At 45.9% G+C, this 15,132-nt stretch overlaps 1 long non-coding RNA gene and 1 pseudogene across 2 annotated transcripts; one reads left to right on the top strand and one right to left on the bottom strand.

The window, feature by feature from the left end:
• The first annotated feature begins 394 nt into the window (after positions 1-394).
• Positions 395-1,612, top strand: LOC116534779 (annotated as a pseudogene). The gene has a single exon (XR_004261870.1). The product of XR_004261870.1 is annotated as a glyceraldehyde-3-phosphate dehydrogenase pseudogene (transcript).
• Positions 1,613-9,922: 8,310 nt separating this feature from the next.
• Positions 9,923-14,569, bottom strand: LOC116534702. Its single transcript, XR_004261834.1, has 3 exons — positions 14,009-14,569; positions 11,231-11,276; positions 9,923-9,979 (listed from the first exon to the last, which is right to left on the bottom strand). It is a non-coding gene; the product is annotated as an uncharacterized LOC116534702 (long non-coding RNA).
• Between the last annotated feature and the right edge of the window lie 563 nt (positions 14,570-15,132).

Genomic DNA, 15,132 nt, shown 5'->3' with positions numbered 1-15,132 from the left:
GCTCATATTTTGGATCAAATTGTTCAGGGAGTTCAGCTCACTCAAGAAAAGTTTCTAGATGATCCAACCACAATCTAGTTGCTTGGAAGAAGGCCAAGACTCAGCCTCAAGTATCAACTCAGTAGAGTTTTCGACTTTTACCTCCAACAGTGTTCACTCTTAAACGTGACTTGATTCTCTTAAGAGCTTCCAAATCAAGAAGAAATAGAAAAAATCTGAATAGACTAATAACAAGCAGAGAGATTGAGTTTGTAATCAAAAAGTTACCTACTGAGAAAGACCCAAGTCCAAATGGCTTACTGGTGAATTCTACCCAATATTTGAAGAAAAATGAATGCGCTCTCTGCTCCTCCTGTTCGTCAGACAGCCACATCTAGTCTCCCATTGCCAACCACATCCCTGAGACACCATGGGGAAGGTGAAGGTCGGAGTTAACGGATTTGGTCATATTGGGCACCTGGTCACCAGGGCTGCTTTTAACTCTGATAAAGTGGATATTGTCACCATCAATGATCCCTTAATTGACCTCAACTACATGGTCTACATGTTCCAGTATGATTCCACCCATGGCAAATTCCATGGCACTGTCAAGGCTGAGAATGGGAAGCTTTTATCAATGGAAACCCCATCACCGTCTTCCAGGAGCGAGATCCCTCCAAAATCAAGTGGGGCGATGCTGGCGCTGAGTACGTGGTGGAGTCCACTGGCGTCTTCACCACCATGGAGAAGGCTGGGGCTCACTTGCAAGGGGGAGCCAAAAGGGTCATCATATCTGCCCCTTCTGCTGATGCCCCCATGTTCGTGATGGGCGTGAACCATGAGAAGTATGACAACAGCCTCAAGATCATCAGCAATGCCTCCTGCACCACCAACTGCTTAGCGCCCCTGGCCAAGGTCATTCATGACAACTTTGGTATCGTGGAAGGACTCATGACCACTGTCCACGCCATCACTGCCACCCAGAAGACCGTGGATGGACCCTCCGGGAAACTGGCGTGATGGCTGTCAGGCTCTCCAGAACATCATCCCTGCCTCTACTGGAGCTGCCAAGGCCGCGGGCAAGGTCATCCCTGAGCTGAACGGGAAGCTTACTGGCATGGCCTTCCGTGTCCCCACTGCCAACGTGTCAGTGGTGGACCTGACCTGCCATCTGGAAAAATCTGCCAAATATGATGACATCAAGAAGGTGGTGAAGCAAGCATTGGAGGGCCCCCTCAAGGGCATCCTGGGCTACACTGAGCACCAGGTGGTGTCCTCTGACTTCAACAGCGACACCCATTCTTCCACCTTTGATGCTGGGGCTGGCATTGCCCTCAACGACCACTTTGTCAAGCTCATTTCCTGGTATGACAATGAATTTGGCTACAGCAACAGGGTGGTGGACCTCATGTCCCACATGGCCTCCAAGGAGTAAGACCCCTGGACTACCAGCCCCAGCGAGAGCATGAGAGGAAGAGAGGCCCTCACTGCTGGGGAGTCCCTGCCACAGAGTCCCCCACCACACTGAATTGCCTCTCCTCACAGTTTCCATGCAGACCCCTTGAAGAGGGAGGGGCCTAGGGAGCCCCACCTTGTCGTGTACCATCAATAAAGTCCCCTGTGCTCAGCCAAACAAAAAAAAAAAAAAAAAAAGAAAAATGAATGCCAATTCTTTACAAACTCTTCTAAAAGACAGAAAAGGAGGGAAAACTTCCCAACTCATTCTATAAGGCCAGGATAACCCTCAAGTCAGACAAAGACATCGCAAGAAAAAAAAGCTGCGGATTCACCAGCATCTCCTGTGAATACAGATGCAAAACGTTCTCTGCAAAATACCAGCAAACTGAATCCAGCAACATGTAAAAAGGATTATAAACCATGATTAAGAATTGTCGTATTAGTTAGTGTTCTGCAGAGAAACAGAGTCAATAGGTGTGTACATATACATTTATATGCATATGTAAAATTGACTCAGGTGGTTCTGGAGAAGCCCACACCCAGGAAAGCTAATGGGATAGATCCAATTTGAGTCTTAGTCCAGACATCCCGGCTCAAAGACAGTGAGGCAGAAGAGAGAATTCTTCACTGGGCGTGGTGCCTCGCACCTGTAATCTCAGCACTTTGGGAGGCTGAGGCATGCGGGTCACTTGAGGCCAGCAGTTCAAGACCAGCTTGGCCAACATGGCGAAACCCTGTATCTACGACAAATACAAATGTTGGCTGGGCACGGTGGTGCATGCCTGTAATCCCAGCTACTTGGGAGGCTGAGGCACGAGAATCACTCGAACCCAGGAGGTGGAGGTTGCAGTGAACCAAGATCATGCCACTGCACTCTAGCCTGTGCCACAGAGCAAGACACTGTCTCAAAAAAAAAGTGAGAATTCTCTCTTACTCAGCCTTTTGTTCTGTCCAGGCCTTCAGCAGATTGGATGGGGCCCCCACAGTGGGAGGGCCATCTGCTTTAAGGGGAGGAGCCTCTGGTCAAGATTACAACTACAAGCAGTCCCATTAAAGGTAGTGATGTGATTACTCCCAGCAGGTTCACAGATCCATGCAAGTTACCCTGGGTTCTTGTGGAAAACCGCTCCTTTCAGACCACATCCCTTCACCACAGGGTTGTCCTTAAATATCCACAAGCAGACAGCTACCTATTGATTGAATGTGGGGAATCCAACAGGCCTCCCTGGCCTCAAGTGAGTCCCCTAATCCCTTATTCAAAGAACTTTAGCAGGTCAGATCAAAGTTTTGTTTCTTGTAACTAAGAAAATGTCCTCATGAGAGACACTTACACTTTGGTATAAATAAAGTTACACCTATTTCATGCTATGCATGAATAAAAATGGAGAGAGGTTGAGTACCTCTGAGGACCTAAAGATAATCTAGGAAGCAAAAGGTGATGAAAAGGAACTGCTTTTGATTCTCAATGTTGGTTTTGACCCCTCTAATAGTAAATCAAAAATAAAGGAATATCCCTTATCCTTGGATAAAGCTTTTTAGTTGATAATACATGTGCATCATCTAATTTGGTCTTTATAAGTAGCTCAGTGATGTAAACACGAATGTGATTCCCATTTTCAGGGAAAGAAAGTAGAACATAAAGATAATGATCACCCAAGGCCACCCTGCTGTTAAAACAGTAGAGCTGGGACCTAAGCCTAGGTCTCTAAATTCCAAATCACAGATTCTTTCAACTACATTAATGTGGAAGGAGTTTGTCTACTTTTCCCCAGACAGAGCTTTTAAATCACAGCTGGTACCCTTTAATATGAGACAACACTTATTTAAAAAATAATTTTCAAGGAATTTCTTAGATCAACTGAAAACTGAAGAGAATGACAAGCAGTCCTTTTATAAATTCATCATTAGATTGCTTAAGTTAATCTCTTGCCCCAAAAGACCATACCCTATAGAGGATGGGTAAATTGCTATGCCATGAGCCTGTGTTTGAGAATTTGTTGTTTTAATTCAGGCCCTTGATGCAGCAATCGAGTTCTGACAAATGAATTAAGGCGAGTTTCAGAACTGGCCCTTGCTGGAGAGAGAAGGGGTTTGATTGAATTATTCTAAATCCTAGGAGACATGCTAATGATATCAGCATTTGTGCTGTTCTGAGTCAACAGGAATCTGCTTTACCCAAGAGTACCTGTGTTGGTGGCCTGAAAGTGGGTTAGAAATTTTTTTAAAGATAAACATTCTTATATTTCCATATTAAACACTATGTAGGTCATCCCCTACCAAAGGGCTCAGTTGATATTGAAGCTGAAAAAATCAGAATTGTACATATTTCTGCTACACAGGGCTGTGGTGGCAGAGCAAGTGGCTGTTTTTGATGCAGGAGGTGGGGTGCAGTGGAGCTGAATGGGAAAAGACAGGAAGGAAGAGGCTGCCAGCCTTAGATCTTCTCTCTGAGAATCAGAGACCTTGGAAGGTAAAACAGGACAAGCATGGGGTCTCCAAGGCAGGGCACTTTGATATAAAAGGAACCTTCAACCTTCATGAGCAAACATGAACTGCACCCCCGGATCACAGGAGACCTTGGTCACCCCTCTGTCCTTCTCCTCTGGCTAACTAGGGTACCAGGAGCAGGCCTGCATTGAGTCTGGTAAGGTGTGTATTGAGTTGGGGGTGCTGCTGAGGCAGGAACGGCACATTGTTCAATCAGTTGCATTAGCAATGAGATTTGGAATCTTTGCGCCTTCTGTATCTTGTAGCCCTGACATAAAACCTGGGGTGCCCCACCCTAGTTAGGACTCTGGCACTGAGGACACCAGATGGGATCAAAGGATCACCTCCATCCCTGCTGATTAGTTTTTCTATGATCTTGGAGCTCCTGCCTGTTTCTATTAAAACATTCCAGTTAGAGAAAAGCCTTTCTGGGAAACAAAGGGAAGTGTGTCGTTGTATTTTTATTGAGACATCTGGGGATGCTTTTAAACATACACCTTTAAAGAGTCATACTTCTAAGGCATGAAAAAGAACAAGCAGGTGAAGTGACCTTGGCCATGCAACTTCTTTTCCCTGGCCTCAATTTCTTCATCAACTGACAAACTGCTGAAGTCGGCAAGATTTGGGCTTGCTGATATCATAGCTGGAGGATTCCTTGAGGACACTATTCTGCTTAGGAAAGCCTGCAATATAAGGACTTAGAGAAAAGCTGGCCAAGATCTTGTGCTGAGGCTGATATATGACCACAGTAAGGGTTCTGCATCCCCCAGAGGGGCCGTCTGATGCCCTGGCAGCAGGGAGTGGGTTTTTTTCAATACCAATTCCTGAAGAAGACCTCAGTTCACTACACCTGGTTTACCTTTCACAAGTGGTACCCGAGACCCAGCTCTCAATGTGAATGTGTCTAACACTTGTGAGCAGCTCTTGGGGCAGAGCTGGCATGGACACCTCTGAGGGACCATCCCAGTTCCAGAGCTTCCTGCGTAGTTGTCTGAGGCCTTCACTGGGCATCACAGCCCAACTTCTCACCCTCCCAATACTACCTCCTTCTCCAGTATTGATCCTGGGAGCCCAGAGGAACCCCAATGGCAGAGATGGGATTGGGGATCAGACAAAAAGGAGGAGGTTGGACTGGATGGCCACTGAAGCGTGATGCTAAGTGTTCACAGACCCAAGGGCTCTGGGCTGCTCACTAATATGACAGATTCCTTGGCCAGCCCCACTGACCTGCATTTTCAGCAAGCTCCAGGACCATTCACCCAACCACTAAGGGAGAGCTGCTGCCTTAGAAAGGAAAGCTTGTGGTTTTGATTCCTGCATACCTACAAGGCAGGTCAGTTCCTTTTAAAAAATATTTTAATTTTATCTTTAAATTTTTATTTATTTATTTTCTTGAGACTGGGATAGGAGACTGGCTAATTTTTGCATTTTTGGTAGAGACAGGGTTTCACCGTGTTGCCCAGGCTGGTCTTGAACTCCTGGCCTCAAGCAAATCCATCTACCTTGTCTTCCCAAAGTGCTGGGATTACAGGCATGAGCCACCATGCCTGGCCGCAAAAGTTCTAAGTCACCTGAGGTCAGTGTGGAATCTGGCTTACGGTCTTCTGGGCATAAAGGAAGAGGGCTGGGATGACAGGAGAGCTGTATTTTTCACAGAAGCAACTGTCATTTACGGAAATATCAGCACCCACTGCCACCTCTTCTTGGTCAAGCAGGTTGTCCTCACCTCTCATAGTGAAGTGACCTCCAGGTTTGAATGGTTTTGCTATCCATGTTTCCTGCCAGGCCTGTTACTCCAAACAGATTTTTTTGAAGAGGTAATTTACATAGGTTATATTGAAAAATACAAGGGTTAGAGATCATCTGCAACTTTCAAGTGCAATTATGCAAGGATGTTGATACCCATCCAAAAAAGAGAAAAAAACCTCTAATCGGCTATTAAATATTTATAGGTCATTGTATTATTAATTTATTTCGGCAGGAACTCAGGAAAGCGCCCACATTTTATAGTTGACCTAATCATTTAGAGCTAACCCTGGCCACACAAAATGAGCATGAATCATATCAGGAAATTCTGCAGCAAAAAGCTCAAATCCCAGCTTTATAGTTTCTTAATTATTGAGCTGGCTTCCAGCTTTACGCCCAAACACACTTTCTCTCTGTCAGTCCTTGCTTGGACAAGACATAGCCAGGGTCGTGTGCTGCAGACAGGCACGAGGTTTTTTGTTTGTTTGTTTGTTTGTTTTTAAAGACAGGTTTTCACCATGTTGGTCAGGAACTCCCGACCTCAGGTGATCCGCCTGCCTTCGCTTCCAAAGTGCTTGGATTACAGGCGTGAGCCACCACTCCCGGCCCAGGCACGAGGTTTTGCACACAGAACTCCCGCACCGGGTAGCCCTGTGGCCTGTGCAAGCTACTTGACCTCTCTGAGCCTCACCTCCCTCACCTGTAAAATAGAGCCACTAAACTCTTTCCTTTGCAGGTTTTTATGGGGCTCGGATGAGACGAAGGCTCCTAGCATATAAGAGGGGCCGAAGCACCTATCCAGCGGGACTGGCATCCCTGAGTGCACGGTAAACGGTCAGATAAATCCTCCTGTTCGCAGTTTTAGGTGGAATTAAACAAATGCCCACAGCTGGGGCAATAGCAGGGTCCTCACCACCTATTCTGTGAAGAAGAAATAACAAATGACAGGACAAGGGGACAATGCTAAGCACCAAATGAGCAGTGAAGATTAATACTCCAGAATTAATATTGCAGAAGCACATGATCTGGAAGGCCCAGGACGGCTCTCTCGTGCAGCGGCTCTCAACCTCAGCTGCACAGGAGCATCCTCTGAGCAACCCAAACAAGGTGCCAAGACCCACATCCTGCTCTCAGTGACTCTAATGGAATCTCTCTGGGGTACAACCCAGGCATTTGTGGTTCTGGAAGTCTCTCGCTTATTCCAGCGTGTAGCCAGGTGGGGATCTGCTGCACTAGAGAAACACGACCTGAAAACAGCACTTATTTATTCTGATATCTGAACAGCACTTGGCTATTTCCAGGCACTTTCTCCTGCATGGCTTCAGGAGACCCAGACTGGTGGGAGAAGGGGAGGAGTTTGGACCAAGGCCTGGAGGGTTATGATGTGACAGTGACGTTTCCCTTCCAGAGAATTCTGGGTCTACTCCTTGGGTTCTGTGGTCACAAAGCTATGAAATTCACCATTTCACTTATTCCTTAGAGAGAAAAAAAAAATGATTGTCCCTTAAAACAGGTAAATAGCCCTCAACAATGAGTAGAAATAGCTCCAAGTCTTCACAGTTTATACCATTTGAGGTGCCCTCGCAAACAAAGGATGGAAAATCACAAAAACAAAACCCTTAAGCTTTATTAGCTTTGGGATAGATCAGCCAGTGATGGAGTCACGGTGATGGGGTCACAGTGTTTTGCCCCTCCCAGGGTTAGGTAATGTGCCCAAGGTCCCACGGTCAGTACCGAGTAGGACCAGCACTAGAGTCCAGGTCTAACTCTGCAATCTCTTCAGGGCTACTGGGAACCCCAGTATCAGCCCTATCAGATCACTAAAATGTTTTTATTTGAATGCTGGTCCCACAGCGAAAGTTAAACTTGTCTGAGCCCTGATCAACTGTTCGTCTCCATCCATAAGTGCTTCCCAGCAAGGGGGCCAGGAAAACCTCTACGGCCAAGGCCCGCCCTGGCACAGTGGCCCCCAGGCAAAGTGCCAAGGACTACAAGGGGAAATCTCTGGTTGTGGCTACAGCCAAACGACGGATGTTTATAGGCTGGACCTGCCAGAACATTTTCTGGGATTTAAAAACTGAGAGCTAGAGCTAAGTTCCTTTAGGGAAGCAGAAAGCCAGTGCAGAAGCTGCTGCTGTCAGAAGGGAGCCTGGGGCCGTGAGGAGCCCGCCTGGGGCTGGCAGAGAGAAAGAGAGAGAAGCCCAGGGATGGGATGGGGTAGAGGAAGAGCCAGGGGCCACCACGATCCTGGGAACACAGGCCAACCCCAGTAGTGAGGAGAGAAGAATCAGTGTCCAGCCACCTCCACTCAGCCTGTTGGCCTTAAATGTTCTTTCATCCTTGCAGAGGGGAGGTACCTGCTCAGAGTCCAGGGATCAGGGTTCAGCTGCGGGCTCACACTTCCACGGCCTCACCGTGACTTTAGACTAGACTGTGTCTCTTTTGGCCCTGGTTTTTCATCTGAAAAATGAGGAGATAATTATAGCTTCCTTGCATGGTGGTCGCGATGACCAGAGAGGAAGTATGCAAGGGATCAGGCATGGATTAAGGCCAATGAACCACAGCTACGATTACGATGCTAGCTTTTTAGAACAATTTTATTTATTTTGAATGAATGAGGAGTAACATTGCTCACTCTCACAGTGAAATAGACACAGAGAACCTCAGGGCAGAAATGGGGACCTTGCCACTCCCAGAATCACTGCAGCCTCTAGAACTTAGTGGCCTGCAGATGGTCAGCAGTGGAGAAAGCCTGGTGGATTGGTTGGGTTCAGAACTCCAGAGAGCCCACGGTTGAGGATGACTCTGCTAACTGAAGGCCTGCCAACTGGCAACCTCCAGTTTGACTTTTGGCAATAACCCATGAGCCTCGGGCTAGGAACTCTGGCTGTGGTGGGCTAGGTCAGAAATGCATGGCTCCCGTGCTCAGCCACAGTAGACAAGTCACCATGAGGCTTTAGAAAACCTTTTCTGCTGTTAAAAGGAGAGGATTCTTTTTGGCATCTCGTTATAGGCTGTACTGATGAGACGTGCCGGAGCGAGCCGGGCGGGCTGACATCCAGACCTGGCTCTGCTGTCGGCCAAGTGTGTGACCTGGAGATGACATTTTCCCCGATGAGGTCCAAGAGGCCTCATTAGCCAAATGGAGGTGTGGCCTGGATGACCTCCAAGTCACTCATGCACTTTATTGCACCTATTGCAATAGTCCATGGAAATACGTCAAATAAACTAACTGGCTCTATTATCAAGCAATAAATACAGTCAATGAATAAATGAATCAATCGACCAGGCATTTAAAGAGGACCCATTAAGGGTTTAGTGTGGCTCTAAACACTTGGGGGCATTCAAGAGAAACTTTGCTGACAGTTAACTCTCAGCCTCAAGAACCTGCAGTGCAGCTGGCATCCAATGTCTCTGCAGTGGCTTCTCCCAATTCTATCACCCACGTCTTTGTTTGTGACTCTCATGCACACCGATCTTGGTCTCTACATGCCATTTTCCCATAAAAGAAACCAGGGCTGCTTGGAGAAATGGCTGATTCCAGGACTGGGGCAGGAAAGAACAAGATTGACCCGTATCATCTTGTAATGCCAAAAAGTAAGGAAGTTCTCAGAGAATGCTGGGGACATGTTCAAAGGACTCAGGAGACAGACGCCAGCTTGAAAGGGCTCCCGCTGACCAAATATGGGACAATTTGATTAAACAAGTCATGATCGTAATATATTTTAAGCCATGAAAATAATAAAATTCCTCAAGTCTATGCCTGCATAAATACATAGCCACTACTGGAAAAGCAGTCACGTGTGGTCTGTGCATCTGCTCAGCTGTGGAAGATGGGCCTTGGGCCTGGAACATTTCCTTACAGGAAGATAAAGAGCCTGCGTAGCCTCTGCTGGGCTTATCACCTGGGCAGGGATATCGTTCCCTGTTACAATTCCATGTGGGCGCCTGTGTTCTGCTTAAGTGTGTAGGCTGATGGCCGTCAGACACATCCCCAGCTTTTCGTATTTCAGACCTTACATGGGGAGAATCTGGGGGTCCATGAAGAGTGGACCTACATCCCCTATATCCCCTGTGGAGTGGACCCACCGGCCATGGGGGCCAGCGCAATGCAAGGGGCTAGATCTTGGGTGCACGCTGACTCTTCCCTGGCTGCAAGTCATGGCTGGGCCATTCGAGCCAGGTGTGCATGCTGTCTGTTCTCAGAGACCTCAAATCATGTCTGGTGTCTTCCCTGGTTGATACTTACCTACCTTTTGACGTCTGCCATATGCATGTTATATTCTATCTTGCAGCCCAGCCTGATGACCTAGTGAACAGGAAAACACCCTCGGATATACAGTGGTGGGAAAGCTCTTTCTTACAGTCAATTGCCAAATAATACACGCTGAACAATGGAGTTTAAAAAAGAATGATGAAGTTTTTTTTATCAGCATTTTGCAACCATAATGTTAATAATTAATTTAGGCAAAGAATCAGCAATTTTGCTAAAATGGTGGGGTGAAATTTTGATGAAGGCTATGACAATAATTACGAAAGGAAAACTGGTAAATTTAACAGATGAGAAATCTTCACCAAATAATCAGAGTTAATATCACCAATAACGGGACAAGCTGACATCAGGTGCTGATACATTAAGAAGGAGAATGAATTTGGTCACTGTATAATGTTGGCAGACAGACACTTAAGGTGGTCTTCATGATCCCACCACCTGGTGTTCTTTTTTGAGATGGAGTCTTGTTGCATCGCCCAGCCTGGAGTGCAGAGGCATGATCTCGGCTCACTGCAAACTCCGCCTCCCAGGCTCAAGTGCTCTCCCTGCCTCAGCCTCCCAAGTAGCTGGGATTATAGGCACCCACCAACATCACAGCTAATTTTTGTATTTTTAGTAGAGATGGGATTTCACCAGGCTGGTCTCAGATTCCTCACCTCAAGTGATCCGCCCACTTTGGCCTTCCAAAGTGCTGAGATTACAGACATGGGCCACCACGCCTAGCCCACTTGGTGTTCTTGACTTGTGTGACACCCTTCCCTTGAGAGTGGGAACGACCTGTGACTTTCTTCTAATTAATAGAGTATGGCAAAAGTGACTAGAGGTCTGCAGTTATGTGCACATCGTTACGTGATTGTGTTATGTAAGACTGTAGCCCCTCCCTGCTGGAATCTCTTACTCTGTTGCTGGTTTCGAAGAGTCAAGCTTCCAGGCTGTGGAAGGCCTGTGATGGGAGGCCCTGAAAGTGACCTCTAGGAGCTGAAAGCAGCCTCCAGCAGAGAACCCACAAGGAGCTGAAGCTCTCAGTCCTACAGCTGCAAGGATTGAACTCTGCCAAGACAGGCAGATTTTTCCCCAGGTGAGGCCATAACCCGGACCCACCCTTGATAACAGCCTTGTGCAACCCTGTACATAGAGTCCAGCTAAGCCAAACCCAGACTATGGGATAATCCCACGGAAACTATGGGATCATAAATGTTGTCTTGAGCTGCTCGGTTTGTGGTCATCTTTAACGCAGTAATGGAAAATGGGGGTGAGTGTGTTCTGTAACAGCGTGTCCTCACTTACGGAGGATGCATCCTGAAGTATGCAGGGAATCATCACACCGACAACTCTGAAAAGGATCAGCAAAAAATAAATAAAATAACATAAAACTATATATGTTCACAGAGAGAGCGAGATAGAGCTTACGTGGCGAAACGCGAACATTTTGCGAATCTACATAAAGGATATATAGGAGTGATTACTGTAGTTTTTCTGTAAGTTTGAAATTTTTCTAAGTAACAAGTTTCTAAAAAAAAAAGGCCCTGCCCTGATCACATGACAACCTAGTGTCCTGAATGCCCTCACATTCTCAGACCAGTCCGTATTCCACTGTGTTGGAAGGAGTGGACTGAGGAATCCACAACTTCTGATTTTTGGTGTCTTCCCAGCCACGCCCTCCCCGAGCCTGACCTTGTGGGTAACTGACACAATCGTCATCTCGTTGGCTAACATTTTGTGTGTATTGTTTCTTTCGGTTTTGGAAACATGTGCCTTTGATTTTATCATTTCCTTCCCTTTCTTGCAAGTAAGAGGTAAGTTAATCTTATGGCCCATGTCCTCTGTTTTGGCATTTTGAGCTTGAGCTTGCCCTTGATTGTCCATGCTACTATTATTCATTTGTGTTTAAGGGTTGTGGGTTGGAAAGCTCGTCTGAGGCATTTTAGTGAAACTGGAGCACCCCATTATTTGCAGTGTCTGCAAGAGAAGTAAGCAAGTGACTTCATCACATTTAAATGCACAATTTCTGTAAAGAGTCAGCTGATTTTGGAAGAAATGGGCTGCTTGATGTGATGGCTCATAATTGTGGTGAAGGTTTAGATCACCTATTGGTTCGGGTGCCCCAGGGGACTTGGTCTGAATGGTCCCCAGACCCTAATCAGATATTAAGCAAATTTTACTCTTGAAGACTTGGTCTGGGCAAAGATTTTTTGAGTAAGATCTCAAAAGCATAGGAACAAAAGCAAAAATAGACAAATGGGATAATAGCAAGCTACAAATCTTCTGCACAGCAAAGGAAGCAGTCAAGAGAGAGAAGCAACAACTCACGGAATGGGAGAAAACATTTGCAAACTACCCAACCTATAAAGGGTTAATCACCAGAATATGTGAGGAACTGAAACAACAATAATAATAGGCAGGGCGCGGTGGCTCACGCCTATAATCCCAGCACTTTGGGAGACCGAAGCAGGTGGATCACAAGGTCAAGAGATCAAGACCATCCTGGTCAACATGGTGAAACCCCGTCTCTACTAAAAATACAAAAATTAGCTGGGCATCGTGGCGCGAGCCTGTAGCCCCAGCTACTTGGGAGGCTGAGGCAAGAGAATTGCTTGAACCCAGGAGGCGGAGGTTGCAGTGATTGAAGTTTGACCAATGCCCCCCAGCCTTGGTAAAAAAAGTAAAATACCTTCTCCAAAAAAAAAAAAAAAAAAGAAGAAGAATCAGATTTTAAAAATAGCAAATGAGCCAGGCACGGTGGCTCATGTCTGTAATCCCAGCACTTTGGGAGGCCGAGACAAGTGAATCACAAGGTCAAGAGATCGAGACCAGCCTGGCCAGTATGGTGACACCCTATCTCTGCTAAAAACACAAAAATTAGCCAGGTGTGGTGGCATGTACCTGTAGTCCCAGCTACTTGGGAGACTGAGGCGGAAAAATTGCTTGAACCTGGTAGGTGGAGGTTGCAGTGAGCCAAGATCATGGCATTGCACTCCAGCCTGGGCAACAAAGACTCTGTCTCAAAAACAAAAAAAAAAGCAAATGACTTGAAAAGGCATTCCTCAAAAGAAGACATACAAATGGCTGACAGGCATATGAAAAAATGCTCAACATCACTAATCATTAGGGAAATGCAAATCAAAACCACAAAGATATCATCTCACCTCGGTTAAAATGGCTACTAACAAAAGGCAAAAAAATAATAGATGCTGATAAAGATATGAAGAAGGGGGAATGTTTGTGCACTGTTGATAGAATGAACATTTGTGCACCCACTGTGGATAACAGTAAAGAGGTTCCTCAGAAACTTAAAAGGGGAACTACTATATGATTCAGTAATCCCTCTGCTGGGTAGATATCCAAATGAAAGGCAATCAGTATGTTGAAGAGATGCCTGCACTTCCACGTTCATTATAGCACTGTTCACAACAGCCAAGATATGGGATCAACCCATGTCCATCAATGGTTGGTTGAAAAAAGGAAATGTGGTATGTATACACAATGGAGTACTATTCAGCCATAAAAAAGAATGAAATCCTGTCGTCTGCAGCAATGTGGATGGAACTGGAGGTAATTATGTTAACTGAAATAAGCCAGGCACAGAAAAACAAATATAGCATGTTATCACTCATATGTGCAAGCTAGAAAAAGTTGACCTCATGGAGGAGAGAGTAGAATGATAGTTATCAGGGGCTGGGAAAGGTAGAGGGGAGAAGGGATTGAAGAGGTTAGTTAATGAATACAAACATACAGTTAGATAGAAGGAATATGTTCTAGGGTTCAATAGCACAGTAGGGTGACTATAGTTAACAATGGTATATTGCATATTTCAAAATAGCCAGAAGAGAAGATTTGGAATGTTCCTGACACAAAGAAATGATACATGTTTGAGGTCTCGGATATCCCGATTACCCTGACTTAATCATTACGTATTGCATGCATATATCAAAATATTACATGTACTGCATAAATATGTACAACTATTACATATCAATTTAAAGATAGTTGACAGCCAAGGAAGAAGGGCCTCCAGAGAGCCTGATAGGCCAGGACCATGTGAGTAAATAAGCTTCCCGAGATTACCTGAGCCTTGATGTGTCCATCTATGAGGAGGCCTCTTTCCTGAAGAGAGAATGGAGACTGAAGGGTCCGTGCTGCTCCAGGTAATACAGACAGAGCCTGGCAGGGCGGCACTGGCCACCCTCCCCCACCTTTCTGCTGTGCACCGTGCTGACTCAGCCGCAAATCTGCAGCCAGGACATTGGGCCTTTGGGAGTCTCTGAGAAGCAGTCATTGGTCTTCCAGCTTATTATGAGCCAATGGCGGGCGGCTTGTCTCATGGAAATAATTCCTTTATTCCCAATGCTCCAGTTTCTGATAGCTTTACCACATGGGTGGGTGTTCCTTTCTTTTCCTGGACAGACGATGGCATCGTAGCACTTCCATAGCATACAAAGCACCCGCAGCATCTTCCCTTGTTTGGCTGAATCAAACATGCTGGAAGAGTCTGAGGTTCAGGGTTTTGCTTTTCGAGTCCTGGATGAAACAGATGAACGCCATAATCTCTGTATTTCCTAAAAGGGAGACATGAAAATCTTGCATTTATACTAAAAAGTGTTCCCATCTCATTGAAATTCAGGCTTGAACTATCCACCCTGAACACGTCCAGAAGCCCTTTCTCTAATTCTGGAAGCAGCGATCTCGGGAGAGAAGTTTTCCATCTGTCTCCTTATGATGTTAAGCTGTTAGTGCAGTTCATTATTTATTACATCTCCTGCTTTATGTTAAGCCGTGATTTTCTTTTTTGCCATGTATTAAGAATTCAGTTGGGACTGTATAAAAATAGGGTTGTTACCCGCGTCTCCAGACTGACTTTTTGAACAGCATATTTTTGGGGGTAGGGGAGGTGGTTATAATTATTTCCAAACTACTTTCATTCTTATCCAGTAGTTAATATTGACTCTGGCTATTCACAATAATGTTGCTTCTTATCAGACGCGTGTGCAGCGTGTGTGGCCGGAGTGGCAGTAAAGAGATTCCGAGGCCCTGTGTGTGTGTGTAGGACTGGCGGACAGCTGCTCCCATAGGCAGAGAGATGGCACGGGAGAATATCAGCATATCAAGGCACAGCGTCTCACAATCACAGCAGATCCACAGTCTCTGAATAGGCAGTTTGTGGCATGTGCTTTTAAAATACAAACATATTA

Source organism: Sapajus apella, unplaced genomic scaffold, assembly GCF_009761245.1.
Source record: "Sapajus apella isolate SASKATOON/1434 unplaced genomic scaffold, GSC_monkey_1.0 scaffold89, whole genome shotgun sequence".
NCBI lineage: Eukaryota > Metazoa > Chordata > Mammalia > Primates > Cebidae > Sapajus > Sapajus apella.
The sequence above is the reverse complement of the archived record's forward strand: the minus strand, read 5'-3'. Positions and strand labels throughout refer to the sequence as shown.